The sequence below is a fragment of the Castor canadensis genome, chromosome 6 (assembly GCF_047511655.1).
Source record: "Castor canadensis chromosome 6, mCasCan1.hap1v2, whole genome shotgun sequence".
Taxonomy (NCBI): Eukaryota; Metazoa; Chordata; class Mammalia; order Rodentia; family Castoridae; genus Castor; species Castor canadensis.
The window spans coordinates 2600044-2620867 of NC_133391.1; the positions used below are offsets into that span (position 1 = coordinate 2600044).

General features: G+C 55.6%; 1 protein-coding gene and 1 long non-coding RNA gene across 3 annotated transcripts in view; one reads left to right on the forward strand and one right to left on the reverse strand.

The window, feature by feature from the left end:
- Foxk1 (forkhead box K1) overlaps positions 1 to 20824 on the forward strand; it is a 53559-nt gene that overhangs the window by 10089 nt on the left and 22646 nt on the right. The window lies entirely within an intron of this gene.
- Positions 779 to 9257, reverse strand: LOC141423970 (uncharacterized). Its single transcript, XR_012448732.1, has 4 exons — positions 8881 to 9257; positions 7599 to 7726; positions 6488 to 6760; positions 779 to 5260 (listed from the first exon to the last, which is right to left on the reverse strand). It is a non-coding gene; the product is annotated as an uncharacterized lncRNA (long non-coding RNA).

A 20824-nucleotide genomic window follows, 5' to 3' on the forward strand; every position in this document is an offset into this window, starting at 1 on the left:
GCCGGAGCTGTGCGCAGCCGCCTCTGCAGGGGACATTTGCTGGTTGTGTTGTCACGAGGGGCAGTCGCACGGTGTCCACAGTGAGCTGCAGGTGGACGTTGGTGGGCGCTGTCCTGCTGGGCCCTGGGCAGAGGTGGACCAGGCTCAGAAGCACAGAAGGAGCTGTGGCCAGGTCATGGCGAGCAAGAGAGCGAGCTAGAGAGTGAAGGTGGGCAGCAGGCTGTGGAGCGGGGCTGGCAGGGTGCGACACTGGAGGCTGAGGCTGCCCGGGACATGGGTTCCTCCCTGCACCTGTCCCGCCCCTGGGATGCACGTGTCCCGTGGCTGGCAGTTATGTCCTGCAGTTGGAAAGGACAGTGACTTGGCCAGCACCACTTGCGGAGAACATCCTTTCCCCAGGGGACCCCCCTGGCTGTCCAGCTGTCTGTCCGGTGGACCTGTCGAGCTGTGGCCGACGTGACTGAGGAGCTGAGTGTCAGTGACACAGCCACGTGTGCTGACCTGGCTGCAGACCCGAGGGTCCCTGGCTGCTGCAGTGGCCGCCTCCTCAGTTTATCTCACCCACCTCAGAGGCACAGAGTGGCTCTGGGTGTGGAGACGGAGGTGACATTGAGATTCACAGCTGTCTGGGCTTCTGGGCTGTGAGACGAGGCGTCTGCCGGCCCCCCGGACCTGTTGCTGGACAGGTGAACAGTCCCCCTTCTCCCCCCCTCCCCAACCCCCCAGTGACCCCTCTGTGCCCTGCTCCCTGAACACAGAGGGAAAGCAAGTCACCCGAGAGCTGAGTCCTGCGGGAGCAGAGGGGCTGCTCAGGGTCAGTGACTGCAGTCACTGTGTCACTGTGTCATGGTAGTGACTGCAGGAGCCCAGGCTCCCTGGTGCTTCCAACATGGCCTTGAAGGTATCAAACTGCCTTTATAGACAGGTGGGTGCGGCATGTGTGCCTGTCCTTCCTGGCTGTCCACGTGGCCAATATGTGGACGGTGGCACTTACCTAGCAAGGTGTTGTGGTACTGTCGCTTTTAGCTCACGGGTCACAGGGGTGACTGGGTATTGCCTGTGAGTCACGTGAGGACAGGGACCTCCCCGTCTGAAGGGCGCAGTGACGCTTGTAGAGTGCGGCAAAGTTCTGGCTTTCCTTACACACGACCCGTTTTTCTCCCAGGTAACTCCCAGGTGATACGGTGTTCATATTTGGTTTTTTTGGGGCTGGGTCTTGCTATGTAGCCCAGGCTGGCCTTGAACTCACGATCCTCCCTTCACCTCCCGTGTGCTGGTATTCCGGCATGCGCAGCGTGAATGGCGCTTTTCCCCTTGTTAGCGCTCAAGGGTTAGTGCGCCCGTGTAGGAAAGGTAGCGCGTGCGTTTTTCTTTGGTTTCGTCTCGTAATACTAACTTAAGTTTTTGAATCCTGAAAACCATTTCAAGCTGTCGAGCAGGTGTCACGCTTGGCTCAGGTCCCCGTGCGTTGTCCCTGCAGACTGCCCTTCTCAGCCACACTTCCCTCACTGCAGTCTCTGTGAGGAGCCACCCTTCCCTTAGCGGTGTCTGTCTCCTGCAAGGGACAGTATTTTATAAAGCCTCTGTTCTGTGACTAAGCACAAGAAATTAGCACTGATCAGGATCTTTTATCTAATATCTAGTCCCTGTGCCAACTTTGTCCGCCATCTCAGTGGCGTCTTTTTTGTTGTTTGAAGACTGTGTCTTGCTGTGTAGCCCAGGCGGCCCTCACTCCTCCTGCCTCAGCCTTCTGAGTGCTGGGATTACAGTGTGCACAGCCATGGGACCCAGCGCCCGACTCAGTGCTGACTTATTGTCACATCTCTCCAGTCTCCTTAACCCAGGACACTTCCTCAGCCTTTCTTTGTCTTTATTTTTTTATTTTTTTGCGGTTCTGGGATTTGAACTCAGGGCCTTGAGCTTGCTAGGCAAGTGCTGTACCACTTGAGCCACTCCGCCAGGCCTCTGGGCTTTAGTTTATTCTTCAGAGAGGGTCTTATGCCTTTGCCCAGGCTGGCCTCCAACAGTGATCCTCCTCTGTCTCCTCTACCTCTGCCTCCCTAGTGAGTGGCTGCTGTGTCTTTACTGTCCCTGCCATTTTGAAAGAAAACTGGCTGGATATCTTGCGGGATAGCTCTCACTGTATGGGAGGCGAGAATTCTACTACTGACCCACCAGTGCCTTTATCTCTCACTGTAGATTCATCTGTTCAATAAAATCCTGACTGGAATCAGATGGAGCCCCTCCGAATCCCTCAAGGGCATGGTGCGTTTTGCCGACAGGGCTCACTTCCACCGCCCACTGGCCTAGGTGCTGTGCTAAGTAGCGTTTGCCGCTCAGCCCGGCATCAGTGTTTTGTGTGCTTCCAGCCAAGGCTGCGGTTTCTAGTTAGTTTTCCTCTTTACGCACTTGCGTTCCTCAGCCATGGTCTTCATCTGCAAGTGAGCGTATTTCGTCTCTTTCTTCCACTTTCTGTTTGTTGTCCTCAGAAGCTGGCAAGTAACAGTGAACAGATAACCACCCTGCTAAGTAGCTTTTTTATTTCCCCTCTTCGGTTCTGAGGTTTGAACTCAGGGCCTTATGTTTGCTAGGCAAGTACTTTACCACTTGAGCCAAGCCCCAACCCTTTTTGCCTTAGAAGTTTTTTCAGATTGGATTTTCACTAACTTTTGCCTGGGCTGGACTTGGGCTGTGATTCTCCTACCTCTGCCTCCTACATGGCCAGGATTACAGATGTGATCCACCATGCCCGGGTTATTTATTGAGAGGGGAGTCTTGCTAACTTTTTGTCTGGGCTGGCCTTGAACCATGACTCTCCTGGTCTCTACCTCCCGAGTAGCTGGGATTATAGGCGTGCAATATTACACCTGGCCCAAAGGAATCCTTTCTGCTGCTCACTGGAGAAGGAATGCTTAGGAGGCATTTCACAGTGAATGCAGATGTGGCTGCTTAGAGAACACTTCCTAGGCAAGTGCAGTGGAGCACATCTGCAGTCCCACCTAATGGGGAGGCTGAAGCAGGAAGATCTTTTGCACCCAGAGGTTCGAGGTCAGCCTGGGGAACATAGTGAGACCCCATTCCGAAAAACACCTAAAAAAAAAATGCAGCTTCCTTCCGGAGGCCCGCACCTTGAAATTGCTTCAGTGGTTTGTAGTGAGGTTTATCTGACACGCTGGGTTTTCTGGGATCCAGACCTTGCTTCTCCTGTTGACCACTGTACTGCACCGCTCCCTCTCCCTGAAACATGGCGGCATCCTTGGCACGCAGTTGGCGCTTTGTTGGTAATTGCTGGCAGAAGGGATCAACAAATTGGTGGGTCCTAGATGTGGAGTCATCTGGGAAATGGGGGGGGGCGCTAATTCATGTGGCTTTTACTTCTCTATCTGGTTATTTATTGTGGTAGTAGTGGGATTTGAAGTCAGGACCTCCCACTTGCTAGACAGGCGCTCCACCATCGAAGTCACACCCCAGCCCTGACTTAGCTTTGAAAAGATGCGGCTTGGTCGGTGAGTTGAGGGCCCTCCAGCTAGAGGCCTGATCCTTGTCTGTTCAGGAGTGCACTGCCCACTGTCCAGGGGATCAGAGGCTTGCAGGAGGTTGCAAGGTCTTACCTTGGCGCCTGGCGTCAGGTGCCTCTGCAGCATGGTCTGGCTGCAGCACTGCCATGTACGAGGGACTGCGTGCATTCTGGGAGGCTCCAGTGAGCAGTGAGGTGTGTCCCCAGGTTAGGGCTGCTCATGATGGAGGCCACTGGCCTCCTCTGCCCGTTGGCCCAGCAGAGGGGCCAGTGGGGTGACAGGCGCTAGGTCACTAGATCGTGCTCTCAGCCTGGCTTACTGTCTCTCCCTCCTGACTCAGAAGCTTGCACGATCAGCACAAAGTTGTGGGTTTATTTTCCTTGTGTTTTACTGCTCAGCTTGTCCAGAAAGTGAGAGCTCAGAGCCTAGGGGATTTGAGACAAAGTGGTGTTTTACCTAGATTAGTTTATGTCACCTTTGGAGGGTGCCAGGACCCATTAAGACCTGGGAGGGCACTGAGAGCTACTGCGATGTCAGCCACTCCATCCTGAAGGGTCTTGGCAGGGCATCTCATGAGTCAGGTGGAGGCACAGGACTGGGGCATTGGCAGTACGAGACCCCATGCAAGTTCTGTGTGCCTAGTAACAGTTGACTCTTGATCACATTTTGTCATTCTCTCATCTTCCCGCCTTGTTGGCAGCACTAGGGTTTGAACTCAGGGCCTCATGATTGCTGGACGGAGCTCTGCCTCTTGAGCCACACCCTAGCTCTTTCTGCATTGTTTGTTTTTGAGATCTGGTCTCACTTTATGCCGAGGCTGGCCTCGACCTCCAGACTCCTACTGGTACTTTCCCATGTAGCTGGGTACAGGTGCGTGCCCCTGTAGCCAGCCATCGGTTGAGATGCTATCTCATGGACTTTTTGCCTGGGATCTCCATCTTCCTGATCCCTGCCTCCCAAGTAGCTGGGATTACAGGTGTGCACCACTGTGCCCGGCTTCATGCCCTTTTTTAAGTACAAGGAACAGCATATGGAAGATGAAGCTAAGATCCCTGGCTTCCCCTTCCAGTCCCATCCTCACCACTGGCAGCCCTGCTAAGGGGTCAACTCTGGTCCTGTCCGATACTTGGGCAGAGAGGTAGCTAAGAAGAACGTGTGTTCAGTTGTCACGGGTTTCTAACATACATACGCAGTGTCATATCATCTTCTTCACGGCACTGTTTGTATTTGCCACTTCTGCAAAAAGATTGTGTCATAGTGACAGCACGGGGCACAGGTCCCTGCGCCCTCATGGCCCTGATACTCAGCCTTCACTCTGACAGAGCAGCTTTTTGTTCTGGGATGGCCACGCCTGCCTCTCCTCTGTGCCCTGGGTCAGACCCTGCTTCCCTGCCAGGTTCTCTTCCTTCACCCCATCCCAAGGCTCCATCCCCAGCTCACCGTGTGAGCGCTTCAGCTGTGTGGCAGCTCCTGACATCTCTGCTGGTCCTGTAGGCAGCAGGTGAGGCCAGGTGTGGGCCACACAAACATGTTCTTTCCGAGTGTCTCAGGGCTGGGTGCGGCCGGCCTCCAAGGAAGATCTAGGCTACTGGCAGGAGTTGGGATGAGGGCAGCAGGGACTCCCAGGTGCAGTAGGATGACCAGAGGGACAACAGCTCTGAGTGAGGTGGCCTAGGGGTCCCCATGTGAGGAGGAAGGACTGTGGAGTCCAGGACCAATTGCAGAGATCAGGACAGCTGCAGCTGTGGAGGGAATTCCTGATTAGACTTCCCCAGACCCAGAAGGCCTTGGGATGTCAGGGGAGGCCTTGGGGACAGGCACTGAGGACTGGATGAGAAGCCACCTCCCCGGGGCAGGGGCCTCTAGTGCTGGGGGTTGGGAGGCAGGTGCGGAGGGCCCCTTGCTCGTGCAGATTTCCTCAGGGCCTGATGTGCACAGGAGGAAGGAGGTGCCCGGCAGGCATGGCGGATTCCATGCATGCTAGACTCAGACAGAACATCCCTGAGACTTGCTCTTACTATCTGCCACAAAGCCAGGCTCACAGGCGCGGCCTGTAATCCCAAGCATAGAAGCTGAGGCAGGAGGATTATAAGTCTGAGGCCAGCCAGACCTGTCTCCAAGAACAAAACCAAAACAAACCCACATTATCTCAGGAAGCCAGAGGCGGGGACTGGCACGCTGGGATGGGGCCTGGTCAAGGGCCGGATTTCCCTCTAGTGCCCGGGAGCCATTTCAGCCCAGCTCTCAGAACGCTGTGACCAGTGAGAAGGAAAACTGTCTCAGCTGCCAGCAGCTTTAAGACTGCGGGTCTGGGATTTCATCAGGGAGGGGACAGTGGCACGTAATGGTCACAGGGTAGTGAGCCCATGGGGGAGAAGTTCCCTGTGTCTGATCACAGGGAAGCAGATGCTGAGGGAAAAAGCGTGTGAACCTACACTTGGAACCTGGCTGCTGCTGGCCTCAACAGAACATGGGATCAGCTGCCCAGACCAGGCAGAGTCCCAAGTGCACTCTCACAGATGACAAGCCAAGATCCCAGCAGCAGAGGGTGCCATGGGTGCTGGGAGAGAGGGGCCTGGCCTCTGGTCGGCTCTGCACTCCTGTCTGTCACGGCCCAAGGCCCTTTGCAGGGCTTGTCAGGTGAAAGAGAAGGGGCAGGGTCCATGCAGACTGCTCGCTCCTGTGGCCTCCTGGTGCACCCCAGTGACAGGCATGCAGGGGTCTGCGTCATCAGGAACAAACGCAGTAAAAACCAAAATGTGTCTCTAGCTGAGATTGCGAGTGGTCACCGTTTTCCAAGGCAGGCAGGTGTGGTCCTGGGTCGGTCAAGGTGTGTGGATCCCACAGGGAGTGCTGTCGCAGCTGGGACCACTGACCCTGGGGTGTGTTAAGAGCTTTCCAGAAAGGGGACCCTTGCCAGGCCCTCAGAGGGTGGCAGAACCAGACAAGGACAAGGACGAGGAACAGACCTGAGGCATCTGCCAGGACTTCTCGAGTGCATGCTCCTTGCTTCCTTCCTGGGCACGGGTGGACAGAGGTGAGAGGTCGTGACCTCAAGCCCACAGCTTCTCTTCTGCTCGGCACATGTACGCAGCAAAGCAAATTGTTTGGAGATAGCTTCTGTTTTGGTTTTGAAGTGCCAGTAAGAGCCATGGTGGCTGTCACTGGGCAGTGTTTTGCAAGTCTGCCCCTGGTCACAGGTCAATGGGGTGTGGGGTAGACAGAGACAGGCACCTGGTGACCTGCAGAGGGAAAGCCACCTCAGCAGTGGCCTCTCTGGGTTTCCTTCCAGGGCCATCCTCTGTCTGTCCATCCATGCGTGTGCTTACATGCCTCCCCCACCCTTCCAGCCTGGCCTGGGGCCTTTGTTCCCATGTCAGCTCCTGCCACGGCCTCCCAAATGACCTTGCGGTGGTGGTGGCAAAACATAAGTGAACGTCGCCGTTTCTAAGGGTACAGTCACACTAGTGTACCGCCATTGCACTGTCTACCGCCAGCACTTCACGCCTTCCTGCACCGTCGCTCTGCACCCCCCCTGGTTGCCCACTGCTCCTATCCGGGTCGCCCGCTGTCCCTATGGATTTGTCCTTTTGCCTCATCCTCATTTGTGGGTCTCGTTCTTGTCCATTTACTTGGAACATCTGTGGTGTTTGCATCCGCTCTCCACTGGCCTCCAGTGCCATCCCCACCACCGCCTCCTCTCCCTGGGGCCTGTGCTGCCCTCTGCCTCTGTACTGGCTGTCCTTGCCGCTGTCTTCCGTACAGTGATCTCAGGGTCACTCCCTAGGACCTGGGGACTCTCTCCTAGTGCAGTTTGTGACTGGGTCTTTTACAGGTCTGTATCTCCCCCGCCCCTCGCCCTGGAAGGCCCATGAGACCTTTGCTTGTAAGATCTACTTGGGCCCCAACCCTGCTGGCCCCGTGACTACAGCCAGTAGCAGGGGGCGTGGGAGGATTTGGGAGGAGGTGAGTGCCACTCTGCGATGCCCGGCCAGCCTGGGCTTCTCCTCCCTTTTCAGCCGCCCGGTCCCTCCAGGACCCTGCAGACGTCGGCCCCCCTCTCTGCCGCACAGCTCTCACCTGAGGTCTGCTCTCCAGCTCTCCGTGGCATCTCTTCTCAGCAGTACTTCCATCTGCTTTTGACTGGTGCTCTTGATGGCAGTCATCTGTTCAGCCTTAGGACTCGTCATTTTGTTTTTCACTATTGCCTAGGAAGAAAGGCTGCATGTCAATCACAACAAGGGCTGGGCGGGGCTCAAGCAGTGGAGCACTGCCTAGCAAGAGGCCCTGAGTTCAAACCCCAGCATCACACACACAAAAAAGAGTCAAAATGCAAAAGTGAGGGGTTTTCTTTGTTTGTTGTTTGAACTATGCCTCCTGAGTCAGGCTGGTTTTTCTTTTAGTGACGTTGGGGATGGAACCCAGGGCTTGCACACACCAGGCAGGCGCTTCACCACTGAGCTGCAACCCCAGCTCTGAAAGTCATTTTTTTAACAGAATAATGGTCCCTTTGAAGGATCTGTCCATCCAAAATGATTTTCCCAGAGGGTTCCATACTGTCAACATCGTAACATTAATAGCAAGTTAAATCTTAAACTTAAAAAACTAAAAGCCTAGTGTTTTGAAAAATCAGCCTGCATGCTTTAATTTTTAAGTCAAAATTTATGTCTTTTTGTAGAAATCAAGACTGAGGTTTGAACTCAGGGCTTCCAGGCACTCTTGTCACTTGAACCACACCCCAGTCCATTTAGTTTTTGAGATGGGGTCTCTTGAACTATTTCCCTGGGCTGGCCCTGAATTTCTATCCTCCTGATCTCAGCCTCCCAAGTGGCAGGGATTACAGGTGTGAGCCACCAGTACCTGGCAGGAGTCAGTTTTTAAAAGTGAGCTTAAAGGAGGTGTACACAAGCTTCCGTGCACTGCACCCACACCCCTTGATCATTTCAGACTGCTTCTGGACAGTCGTGTGCCACAGAACAGCAGAGACATGTTCTTAGCGGATTTTGTCATCCTGTGAACGTCACTGTACTTCACACTAAGATGGCTGCAGTGGCACCTGGTGACAGCATCTTAGGGGATCCTGTCCACCATGTTACTCCCTCCTTGACAAGTGACATTTTGCAGCCCAGTCCTTGCTGGTAGAAAATATAGAAATGTGGAAGGGAGAAAAAGTACGAGAGCTCCCCATGAAGACATCCTTGCTCATGTCTGCTTTCTCGAAAACAGAACAACAAGACCTGCTGAGCTCCTGATCCTGGCTGGTGGGGGACTTGAAAATGCTTATAGAAAATGCCAACTGTGAGAGTGGTCAGCTTAAACAGGCGACAAGAGCGCCCCCTCCCTCCCTGAGTCAGGGACTCACATCTGTGACACTGGCCAGGGCCAGGCAGAGGACAGGCGACCACAAGGGATTCCAGGAGAGCAGGATGAGTCTGGACTCTGCGTCTGTTGTCTCCTCCCGCCGGGGACCAGAACCGGAACGGATGCCGCTGCCCTTCTCTAAGTGCAGAATATGGTCCGTGTCCCTTCTGCCATTTCACGGGGAGAGCCGTTCAAGGTCAGCAGACCTCCTCTCCTCAGAGCTCTGTCACAGTGGACACTCAGGCGGGAGTGAGGTCATTTCCTTCCCTGGGAATATTGGCTAAGTCATCTTTGACCCCTCCCTCGATGGCCTGGATACAGCTAGGTTGTCGCCCTGCCCTCTCCTTGTCCCCCATGGGGTTTCTGCTCCATGGAGAACTGGGCCTGCCATGGGCCTCTGGTCTCCTCCCGCCTCGCATCAGTGCTTGTGGAAAAATTCCTGCAGGAAGTGAACTTGGCTGCTTCACAGGCTAACTCACTTCTTGCCCCCTCTGCTTTAAACTAAAGACCGAGCCCTAGGCACCTCTGCCTCTGTCCATAAGGGACACCACGTGGAGATGGTCTCTGGCAGACAGGGTGCTGGGCAAGGGGACCTGGCCAGCCTCTCTTCCTTCTCCTGGTGCAGACGGGACAGACACCAAGGTAACAGGAGAGTCACCGAGCATTTAGGACATTTGGGGAGGGCGGGGGGGCGGGGCATCAGTGAGGGTGATCTGGCTCAGATTTTATTCCAGAGAAATCTGTGCTGACAGCCCGCCCATAAGGGATAAAGGGATAAATTGATGGGCTGAGTGCGATTTATATAACAATTAAACTAGTTGAGTGTATCCAGGGACCTGGGGAGCCTGGCTTCTCCACTGTGATCATTCTGTGCTGCCTTTTGACCCAGTTTCCCCAGGTGGGTAATGAAGTCTGTTAGAGACCCTTCCCTTCTCTTTAAGACAGGGCCTCGAACTTGACCTCCTCCTGCCTCAGCCTCCTGGGTGCTAGGACGTCAGGTGTGGCCACCGTGTGTGACCCCAGAATTTTTTCTTGTGCCTCCCCATGGCCTTCCAGGGGGGCTGTCCCTGTCTGACATCTCATGGCTTGTCATGATGCTCAGTCTCACACTTTCTGAAATTTGGGTCATTGTGGAGGTGGAACTGCCCCTCCCCCCAGCAGCAGGGTGAATAGAGGGCTGGGGCACTGGAGGGCTGGGACTTCAGGAGCCTGTGACTGCGCTCTGGAGGGGCCTAGGCTTACGCCAGATGAAGCTCTTGCAGTCTCTGGAGCTGATAGCAAGTGCTTTGTTTTGTGTGGGTTTTTATCTGGGCTGGCGGGAGGGTCTCTGAACTGCTGTAAACAGCTCTGGTTGCCAGCTCTGCTTATCTGCAGCAGGAGGCCTCCTGGTGCCTTTGATGGCTTTTTCCCTGGCTGCTGGGGTGGGGCTTCCCTGCAGGCAAATCCTAGTGATCTGGGCAAAAGCCCCTCCCTATCCCCCCATAGGTGAAAACTCCAACCCAGATTCCAGAGGTAGGTCACCCTCTAACTTGACCTTACAGTCTCCACACAAAGCCTTAGTGTGAATTTTACATGGTGACTGGCACAGAGATGATGGAGTAGGATAAATTGGTGTGATCAAATACAGCAATTTGTTCCAGAAGGTATAAACTTGGATTTTTGTGTGACCTGGGGTGGCGCACTCCCCAGGACCCATTGGGTGCTGGTCATACACACTCTGGGCCTGCAGTTTATGGGTGGCCGCCTTCCTCCTGCTTCTCCTGGGATGCTGGCTGGGTGGGAGAGAAATTCCCGCTCCTGAAAGCATCCGGCTGCCCGAGTCTCACCTGGACAGGTGCTGCTAGGGGTGCATGGGACCTGCTAGGAGAGCTGAGGGTTCAGAAGAGTCACACTTTGGCAAAACCATGAGCTAATTTTGCCACAGTAAAGTTTAATTCACCAGATCAGAGTGGTCAAATTGCTTATTATCCTGTTGCTTTGAACATTGCCCAGTGAAATTCCAGTGTCACAGTACATCCCAGGTCACTGGCCATGGCCTATACACCTCCTCACTATCCCATTAACAACGTCTCACCCGTAGGAGGGTGTGATGGTGACAAGGCCACCTCAGTAAGGCACACAGGCCCCCCAGTACATGTGTGGCTTTTAGACTTGCTGCCATGCAGTTGGAGAGGACCACAGACAAGATACATGGTTTTAGCCGGGCACTGGTGGGTCACGCCTGTAATCCCAGCTACTCAGGAGGCAGAGATCAGGAGGATTGTGGTTCAAAGCCAGCTTGGGTAAATAGCTCATGTACCCTATCTTGAAAATACCCATCACAAAAATAGGGCTGGTGGGGTGGCTCAAGGTGAAGGACCTGAGTTCAAGCCCCAGTACCACAAAAAAGAAAAAAAAAAAGAATAAAAGATACGTGGTTTTTAAAAATTAAATTGTTGCTGGTGACCTAACTCAGCAGCACTTTTTATGGTTTTAATTTCATCATCAAACACGTTTGTTTAAGAAAATTCAGTGTTTTGGTTTCCTTGGAGGAGGAGGGAGAAGGTTGGAAGTGGGTTGACCCTACCTGCTGCCCTGTAGATGACTTTGGGCGTCTGCCTTATCTCCACTAAGCGTCCTCGTCCTCTGAGACACAATGCATTTGGGGCTTCCTGTGCCACCGGTAGCCTGGAGACTCCGGGAAGGCGCAGAGATGGCGCGTTTCCCTCTAGGAGAAGCTGTGGCTCACTGGCGGCCTCACTCTGTGCGTTAGCTGGCACCTGACTTGGGAAAGGAGCCCTGGGAATCTGTTCTGTACTTGAAATGAGCACCTCTCCTTGGACCTCGGAGAAATGAGCGCTGCCAGGTCTGGCTTCCTGCCATCCAGCTGCACTAAGATGCCCCAGCCTTGCTCCGGGAAGGAGGTCGCCAGGGTCACGAGAGTCACACGTTCTGCCTGCTCTTGATGTGCGCTGGGCCCAGAAGAACCCGAGTCCGCTTGTGGAGTCACGCAGGGCATGTTGTACGTGGCCCCGTTTCTCCGTGTCCCTTGTCATCCCTTTCCTCCCGCGTGGCTCGCTCTTGCCCGAGCTGAGAGCAGTCAGTGCTGTCCTGAGCCTGGCCCAGCGCTGGTCCTGTGGCCACCGGCCACAGTCTGTAGCCTGAGAGGTGCTCAGGTACCAGGCCCTGGAGAACGTCTGAGATCCTGGAGGACGGTGTTCCCGACAATGAGCGCAGAGCTGGGGTGGGGGCCGGGACCCTCCACACCGGCACCTCACATCCACAGGACAGCCGCAGCCAATGTGGGGGGACACTTGGGGTCGTTGACTTTGCCCCTGGGAACAGGTTTCCAAGAGCGGTGAGCCCTCTCTGCCGCAGCTGCTTCCTTGGGAAGGAACGCTGCTGTTGGCACGAGCCCAGGGCTGCCCTCTGCGTCCTGGTGTTACCACTGCACAAGGTCTTGAGAATGGCGGGGTCCTCCACGGTCCAGCTCCCCTGTCACCGTCCCCTCAGAGCAGGAACGTGGTCCTGTTTTTCCCGAGCAAGGATTCAGATCCTTGGTGACTAAACCTTTTGCAAACAGCAGGCAAGGCCAGGGAAGTTCCCGCCCCGGCAGTGTTGTCCTTGCAGCGGGGACGCACGCATGTCTCTGTGGGCTGTGTGTCCACTGAGCGAGAGGTGACATTCAGTTGTAGACTGTGCTCATCATCAGTGACTTCTTCCAAACTCCAGATAAGATTTCATTTTGATGGTATGGCTAGGAAAGGGCCAGCACTCCTGAGGGGTGGTCATTTCCACACCCAGCTCAGAAGGTGCTTTGGGCTCAGGCGGTTCATCCAGGTGAGCCTGGGCTCACACATCAACTCCTCCTGCTCTGCTGGAAACGGTCTGCAAACTGTTCTGTGACTTGTAAGTAGTGAGAAATGTCTCTGCGCCTAATTACATCAGCACTGTTGTGTGTTTGGCTCCAACTGGTTGTAATGGGAAAACTAAGGCGGAAACATTAAGAAGCTGGGCACGGTGGTACCTGCCTATAACCCCGGCACTCAGGAGGCTGAGGCAGGAGGATCGTGGGCTGCACAGGGAGACCCTGTGTCAGGAAAAAAAAAGAAAACAGAAAGAACTAATCCAGGAAGCCGCAGCTGCTGACCCTGGGAAGCCAGGAGGGGTCCGCAACTCCCAAGAGAGAAGGTGGTGTGGCACCTTCCCTTCTCCTCACTTTGGCTTTTCTTTAAGGCGCTTTTAAGTCTGATTCCAGCACTGACAATCTTTGTGCCTTGTAAGTCCCCGGACCTCATCCGGTGGCGCGAGGGTGACCCGTTTACACTGACCTCACTCTAGTGAGTGACAGCTAAGGACTCACGACAGGACCCAGACCTTCCCACGCCCTTCTAGAAAGGGGGTGCTTTTTGTTCATTCTTTTGTTCTAGAAAGAGGGGGTCCATCCATTTTGTTTGCACTTGGTGCGTCTTAGGTAGGAGATTTGCCTGGGATAGTTTCTGAATCCCTGACATCTTCCTGCATCCTCATGGCACTTTCCCTCCCCAGAGAATTGGTTTCTGGTTCAGAAGTGTGTGCAGTCAGCTCCGTTTTTGCGCCCTGGGCACCTTCCAGGCTTTCCTGTCCCTGGCACGGAGCGGAAGCCATGCAGCCATGGCCAGTGTCTGCAGAGGGCAGCAATTCTGGTCCGCATATCTGGCTTTCTCTGGGCAGGAAACGTCAGCTGAGTGGAGGCGGCACTGGGACACATGGCCCAGGTGTTGTTTCCAGGAGAGGCCATAAGTGATGGCTGTAGCCACTGGCAGGTGCAAATGGCTGAGGACAGCTCCGAGTGCAAGTGTGCACACACCTGGTCCTGCTGTCCCTCTGCCACAGGATCAGCTAGACCAGAATGACCCCTGCGAGGTCTCATGTTTTTACCAGTCTGCTTAAGTCTGGAATGAGTGCGTGGGTGTGAAATGTCACACTTTGTGGGCTCCTGTAGCTATCTCCTTTGTATCTCCAGGTGATCAGCTGGCAGGAGTTGGGTCTCGCCAGGCTACGGTGTGGCACATTACTGAATTGCTGTCACTGTCACACCATTGACTGACTCCAGAAGGTCCCCTCTCAGGAACCCCACCAATCTGCGTTGGCTCTTTGAATGAGAGGAAGTGTAAGAAAAGGGACAAGTGAACCCTGCCCTCCAGCCACTGCCAGAGGTGTGGGCGGGCAGGCCAGCATCGGCAGAACAGGCTGCCTCTCTGCAGTGGTTTGGGACGAGCTAGCGTTGCTGGACTCCAGGCGTGACCTGTGTGTGTGTGTGTGTGTGTGTGGCCGTCTGCCCTGCCCCTGGAGCAGCAGCTGTGGAATGCTGGAAAGACTCATCAGAGCTCCATCCGTGTGTTCCTTCCAGCCTTAAGGAGCGGGGAGCGGCCTCTCCATGACAGCCCACTGCGTGTGGCACCCAGTCCTTCAAGAAGAGACGCTGTGTGTACCTGGTTGGTGCAGGCCAGCCTCCAGGGAGGGCCTGTGTGACCCTGTTCAGATCCAGATCACGAACTGCCTCCCGAAGCCCGGCATGCGATGACCGCGCGCTCTGCTTTGGTGAATTATCCTAAGTGGATCGCTCCATCTCTTTTCCTTAGGGAAATGCACATTGGCCTTCGCTTGTGCCTGGTGTCAGGTGCACACCTCTCCGCCGGGGAAAGGCTGTGCCCCCTGGCGTCCACAGCAGCGTGTGCTAGCGCTAAGTGCTCTTGGTCCTCACGCTGCGTGCCAGGGTCCGTCTGGTCACAAGTGGGGACTCCACGCTCCCTTGGAGGAGCCGAATTCTCACTGAAGGCAGGAGCCCCAGTCCCAGCTACGGCAGGTTCCCTGCGACCTCTGCTTGGGCTGGGTCTGACGATTGGTTCTTGTAAAAGCAGCAGAAGGGTAAACGGCCTGCTGATTCGAGTGTTTACTCCTTTCATGAGACACTTCTGTTTTGAGAAAAGGAACAAAACTGCTTTCCTCTGGCACAGCCCAGGAGGCAGGCCTGCAGCCCGCGGCCACCATGCTTCCTCCAGGACTGGGCCCTCGGCTCACGGTGGTTTTCGGGGAACTCGCGCTGGGAATTGTACGTTCTGGAGCTCTGGCCGCTCTGCCACCCCCATTCCCTCGGGGCCTTCCTCCCAGTGACCTGATGGCGTCTCAGACTTTGGATCCTATCGACTTTTGTGTTCCAGCAGCCCCCCTCCAGCCCCACCCCCAGCTTCCATCCTCCCTGTGCACACACAGACGTCACTGCTCCACTCTGCACCTGGTCCTGGGTCAGCTCCCCTGTAGCTCCCATAAGTGACCTCTGTGCTGGGGCCTCGCTCCTTTGTCCCCAGCAGAAGCTGGGGTTCCATGCAGACCTTCATGGAGAAGCTGGGTGCTGTTGCACACCTTGCTCCCCCTGGGCCAGCCCTTTGTGCCTGAGCGGGATTGGAGCTCCCTCTAGGCCACCCTGCTCGGCTGCTGTGTCTGCTTTGTTTGTCCTCTGCTCCCTGTGGTCACTGCTGGGAAGTAGGGCCCTTGTCCAGTGTGTGTGGTGGCTTTGTATGACATTGTCATTAAACTAGGTCCTAGGCTGCATGCCCTGTATCTCCCAGCCCAGTTCCACCCACATGGCAGGACCCTAGGGTGCGTGGCCCTGGCCGCCTCCAGGCTCATTCGGTGTAGAGACACAGTGGTTGGTAAAACAGCTTACAACTAACTCCTGAGCTGCCAGCTGTCATTAACCTAAGTGACACAAAGAACTTTTTCTTACACACTGAGAGCAGGAATAACGCCAGCCCTTCTCCCATGAGAGCCAAGGGTGGCAGCTGAGAGGCCATTTCATTTTAGCCCCTGATGAGTCTCTGGGCACCTGACCCAGGGGGCACACGACGGCAAAGGGGAGGAACATGTCCAGCAGGTGAGGTGTGTCCACACAGGCTACGCGACCTCGAGGAGGAGGGCCAGGTGCGGGGGGCGGGGGGAGAGGCCTGAGGGACAATGGCGACTTGGTTGTCACCTGGGATTTGGAAGTTCCCATGTTCTTTCAAGATCTGTGAACACTTTGAGGCTGACTTGGCATGAAAAGGGTTTCCTGAGGTGGCTGATGGCATGAGTGGCCGTCCATCCCCTACTGACAGACTGTAGCCAACAGCGCTGGGTGTGAGAGTCCCCAGAGCCTCTGCTCAGCAGCCTGCCTTGAAGTGTGTGCGGGCGTCACATACAGTGTGACACATAAGCCAGCAGCGCGTCTCACGTGTCCTGCAGGGAACCCTGCAGCCAGGTGCAGCACCGTGGAAGGCGGTGCAGTTGTGGTTTTTACTAAAAAGAAAAAAAAAGCCTGTATTTAAAATTTCCCTGAATTAGTCTTTTAAAAAGAGAAGACAGAGCCCTTGCTGACCACCACGCCCAGGGGTGGAGGAGGAGGGTACAGGACAGTCACTGTGGCTGCAGGGAGGCCTGGCCCATGGGGGACAGCTGTCAGTGAGTGGCAGCGGGAGCCTGCAGGGCAGAGGCCGCTGTGTAAGAGAGGAAGCCTCGCTCATCCTGCGTCCCAAACGTCGTCTGCTGCCAGGGTGGCTGTAAACGTCACCTGCCCTCCTGACTGTGCTCAGGGTGGCCCTGAGTCTGTATTTCTTTAGTAAAGATCTCTGGCTTGTTTTCCTTCTTTTTAATTTATGTTTTATTCTTGGTGGTAGTGAGGTTTGAACTCAGGGCCACAATGCTAGGCAGGCACTCTCCTATTGAGCCATTCAGCCAGCCTGTTTTCTTTTTTAAAGCCAAGCAATTTGGTTTTGTCAGAAATGGAAAAATGATCAGAGGCTGTGTCCCATAGGTGTACGCGTGTGCACACAGCTCAGCTGCCTGTGGTGCAGACTGTGGTCCTGGCTTCAAGGTAGCCTCGCTGCCCAGAAGGGTTGCTGGTGCACCAGTCATTGCATCTTCATTTTAGGTGTGAACTGGAAGAGGGCTGATGGGGAGGACTAACCCTCCCTTCAGAGACCCCTGCAGGTGCTGCCTGACAATTTCCACTCACTTTTCAATTGTTGTCCCCAACTGCAGAGAAAGTGGGCGTGGAATCATTACCACTGGGTATGTGGCTATCAGAAAGGCAGTGGGTCAGGTGGACAACCTGTGCGTGCCTCTGTCCCAGCTGGAGCTTGGCTGTCTGTCCTTGCTTGTTGTAATCTCCCAGTTCTGTCACAGGGCCCTGGCCTGCATCCCTCTGCTCTGGGTTCCCTCCACTGAGTGCTGGTGTCTGCTGTACTCGGTTGCTCTGTGCCCAGGGTTCCCTCCACTGAGTGGTGGTGTCTGCTGTACTTGGCTGTTCTGTGGCTAGGGTTCCCTCTGCTGAGTGCTGTGCTCAGTCACCCAGTGGCCAGGTTCCCTTCCCTGAGCTGGGGCTGTGTGGGGAGACAGCAGCTGCTTTTAGCTGAGAGGCAGGAGCGCCCAGCACACCCAGCGCGTCCCTCCTTCCCCAGAAGCGGGAGGTGGCGGCTTCTGCAGGGACCGCAGGGACGGGTTGACTGCGTCTGCAAAGCAAAACCGAGTCCTCCCCCTTGTCCAAGTCCAGCCAGCAGGCAGCACATGGTCTGACCTCCTTGGTCCCTCGTCTTTGAGCATCTGTGTCCAGTGACACCATCTGGCCAGGGCCTGAGTGGGCCATGCGTGGACAGCAGGGCTGTCAGCCCTCAGCAGCTCTGTCCCCATCTCAGTCCCAACCGTGCTGGGCCCAGGTTCAGTTAGCAGCACCTTTGTTCTGCCCAGACCCCGCCCCCCCAAGCTGGGGTTTCCTATTAGGACTGCAGGGCAGGTGGGCTGCCGAGAGGGGCCTGCAGGCATGAGCCATCCGGGTGTGACAAGCACCCAGCCTCGCTCCTGAGGAGCAGCTGAGGTGCAGCCCCAGGCTCACCACTGCCTCCCCGCAGGAGCTCTGCACTTAACATTGGACCTTGGTCCCCCACCCCCCACGTCTTACTGCCGCTTTGTCCCAGCCCTCTCTGTCCGCCCTGATTGTCTGGAATGGGGACACCGAGTATTTTCTGTGATGGTCTCACACTTGTGTTCACAGACAACCCAAGGGCCAGAGAGAACAGGCCAGGCGTGCTCAGCTCACGCGGTGTTATTTCCTGGTGCACGCGTGTGTGCGCGTGGGTACACCTCTGTACGTGCATATACACGTTACAGTTGCAAGTGGCTTTACTGTTGTACTGAATTTCAGGTGGCTTTAGACACCAGGTCCTTGGTTTTGCACATTATCCTAAAATGCAGTGTCCCTGTCTTCGCCGTGCTGAAGGCTACGCTGACTCCAGGCCCTGCCTGGCCAGTACATCATCCCCGTGGGGTGGAGGCAGGGAGGGGAGCGAGGACAGCCTGGCCAGCACTCTCTGGAGGGACGGGACCTGCAGGGATTGCAGTCGCACACCTGGCTCTGGGCAGCAGTGTCCAGGATTTGCGTGGTGCCCACCCTCTGAGCCTGGGAGAACACCTGGGCTCTTTTTGCTCTCTGGTTCTTTGGCTGACCAGTTCTGCCACACACAGCCATACCTTTTTGAGGTTCACCAAGGATGAGAAGGGCTAGGAATTCCTCTGTGCTGTGGAAGTCTCAGCGTAAGCCTGGCTTGGACTGGGCTGGCCAGCTTGCAGACCAGCCGCCTCCTGTTGGACTCCTGGTTCCTGGGACCTGTGTCTTGTGTGTCCTTCCTGGGTGTATGAGATGTGCTGGGTGCTGCCAGTGGGTCCCATGGGAGCCGCCCTGCTCTGTAGCACCCGACCTGCTTTAGTCCAGCCGAAGGAGAGAGCCTGACCAGCAGGAAGTCCGGCCCTGCAGGAAGCAAGTGGGAAGTGTGAGTTGGAGGACAGTGGCCTGGATAGATCAGGGGGCTTTTTAGGGGCGGGAGTTTGAACTCAGGGCCCAGAGCTTACTCATGCTCTTATCACTTGAGTCACACCCAGTTCTTTGGGTTTTAGTTTGTTTTCAGATAGGGTTTCACGCTTTTGCCTGGAGCTGACCTTAGACTCTAGCTTTGGCATAGCTGGGGTTACAGACATATGCTCACTACAGCACTTGGCTTGTCCTTTGAGATGGGGGTCTTGCTGACTTTTTGCCGGGCTAGCCCTAAACTGTGATCTGTCTGTGTCTCCTGAGTACCTGGAATTACAGGTGTGCGCCACCACGCCAACTTGGGTCCAGTCTTGAAGGAGGTCAGTGTGTGTGGCCAGCCAGTGTGTTCTTATCGTCCATCGTGTAGACAGCATGGTAAGGTCTCTAGATTAAGCCATTTGGAGTTTTAAAGTACCGTCTTTAAATCGGTCCAGACACAAGAGAAGTTGAGTTGCCTGTCACAAGCAAACTGTGTGGCCCGGGGTGCGGGACCCTGCCTTTGCCCAGTCGTTGCTCAGCCGAGTGGCCCGGGATGGCCTCCAATTCCATTTGGAGTAGAACGCTAAGAGGCCGGGGCCTGGCTGAACCTTGGTGTTTCAGGAGAACCTCGCAGGGATTTGCTTCTCCAGATACACTGCACATTCTGCCCCATTTGGGGAGAACGTAAAGCTGGTGAGCTCAGCTTGCTTAGGGTCTCCGCCCCCAGCTTGTTTTAAATCCCATGAGTCCCCACAGATGGATGGGACTCTCCCTGGAAAGAACAGCTTGGGTCCTTTCCACCGCCCCGTGCATGTGGCCAGAATGCCATGGGCCTGGGTCCGTGCACCCCATGCTGGCCTCCCTTTCTTGTGGCCTCCCAGCCTGCCCTCTGCCCCGCAGGCTCATCTCAAGTGTGCGGGTTCCCTGCTTGCTGTCCACCTTGGTCTTACGGGGTCTGGTAGCATTGCAAACGTGGCTGAGCGCAATCTCTCTGGAGCAGATTGCCTCAGTCCTTGCAGCCTGGCAGGCTTGGCTGCATCCCACGCAGCTGGGCAGCCTTTGCCACCATCAAGTGCAGCCACCGACCTTATGGCCATCTCTATGACTGCTACAGGAGTGACCGGGAGACCCACAGCTAGCCGAGGCCGCTCTCTGGTGGGCGCCGTGGAAACACTGGCTCTTTGCCCCCTGCCCCGTGTGCCCGGCACTGGGTGGGTGGGGGCAGCTCATGTCTGCTGGTGTTACAGCCTAGCAGAGCCTGTGCCCTTCGGGAACCTGCGTGCATCTGTTTTTCTTCTCAAAGCCACTGTCAGCCACCTCGCCTGCACATGCCGGCCACTGTCTTGGACACTACTGCGTCCTTTCCAGCTCCATCTTAGCATCATGACGGGCACCACAGCCACAGCCCTGGCCACATGGCTCGTTTTGGGGAGTTCTGCAAAGCGTATTGAATTTTAGTAGGAAGAGGGTGTTTGAGGTTAAAGCATCTAAGGTCCTCAAAGCGCTTTGCTCTGGGACGTGATGTTACCTGTGCCATCCAAAGCCACTTTCTGCCGGGGAGTGGTACAGCAGCACCATCACAAAGTGCCTGAGCGGTGTGACTTTCTCTGGCAATGCCACAAAGGCAGTGAGGGTCACATGTCCTGGGAAAGGCGCTGGTCGTGTGTGCGTGTCGTGTGTGTGGTGTGTGGTGTGTGTGTGTGTCATGTGTGTGCGTGTGCGTGTCGTGTGTGCGTGTGTCGTGTGCGTGTCGTGTGTGTGTGCGTGTCATGTGTGTGTGCGTGTGTCCTGTGTGTGTGTGCGCGCGTGTGTCCTCTGTGTGTGTGCGCGTGTGTGTGCGTGTGTTGTGTGCGTGTGTCATGTGTGTGTTGTGTGTGTGTGTCATGTGTGTGCGTGTCGTGTGTCACGTGTGCGTGTCGTGTGTCATGTGCGTGTGTCCTGTGTGCGTGTGTCCTGTGTGCGTGTGTCATGTGTGTGGTGTGTGTGGTGTGTGTGTGTGATGTGTGTGCGTGTGTGCGTGTCGTGTGTGCGTGTCATGTGTGTCATGTGCGTGTGTCCTGTGTGCGTGTGTCACGTGTGGCGTGTGTGTCGTGTGTGCATGTGTGTC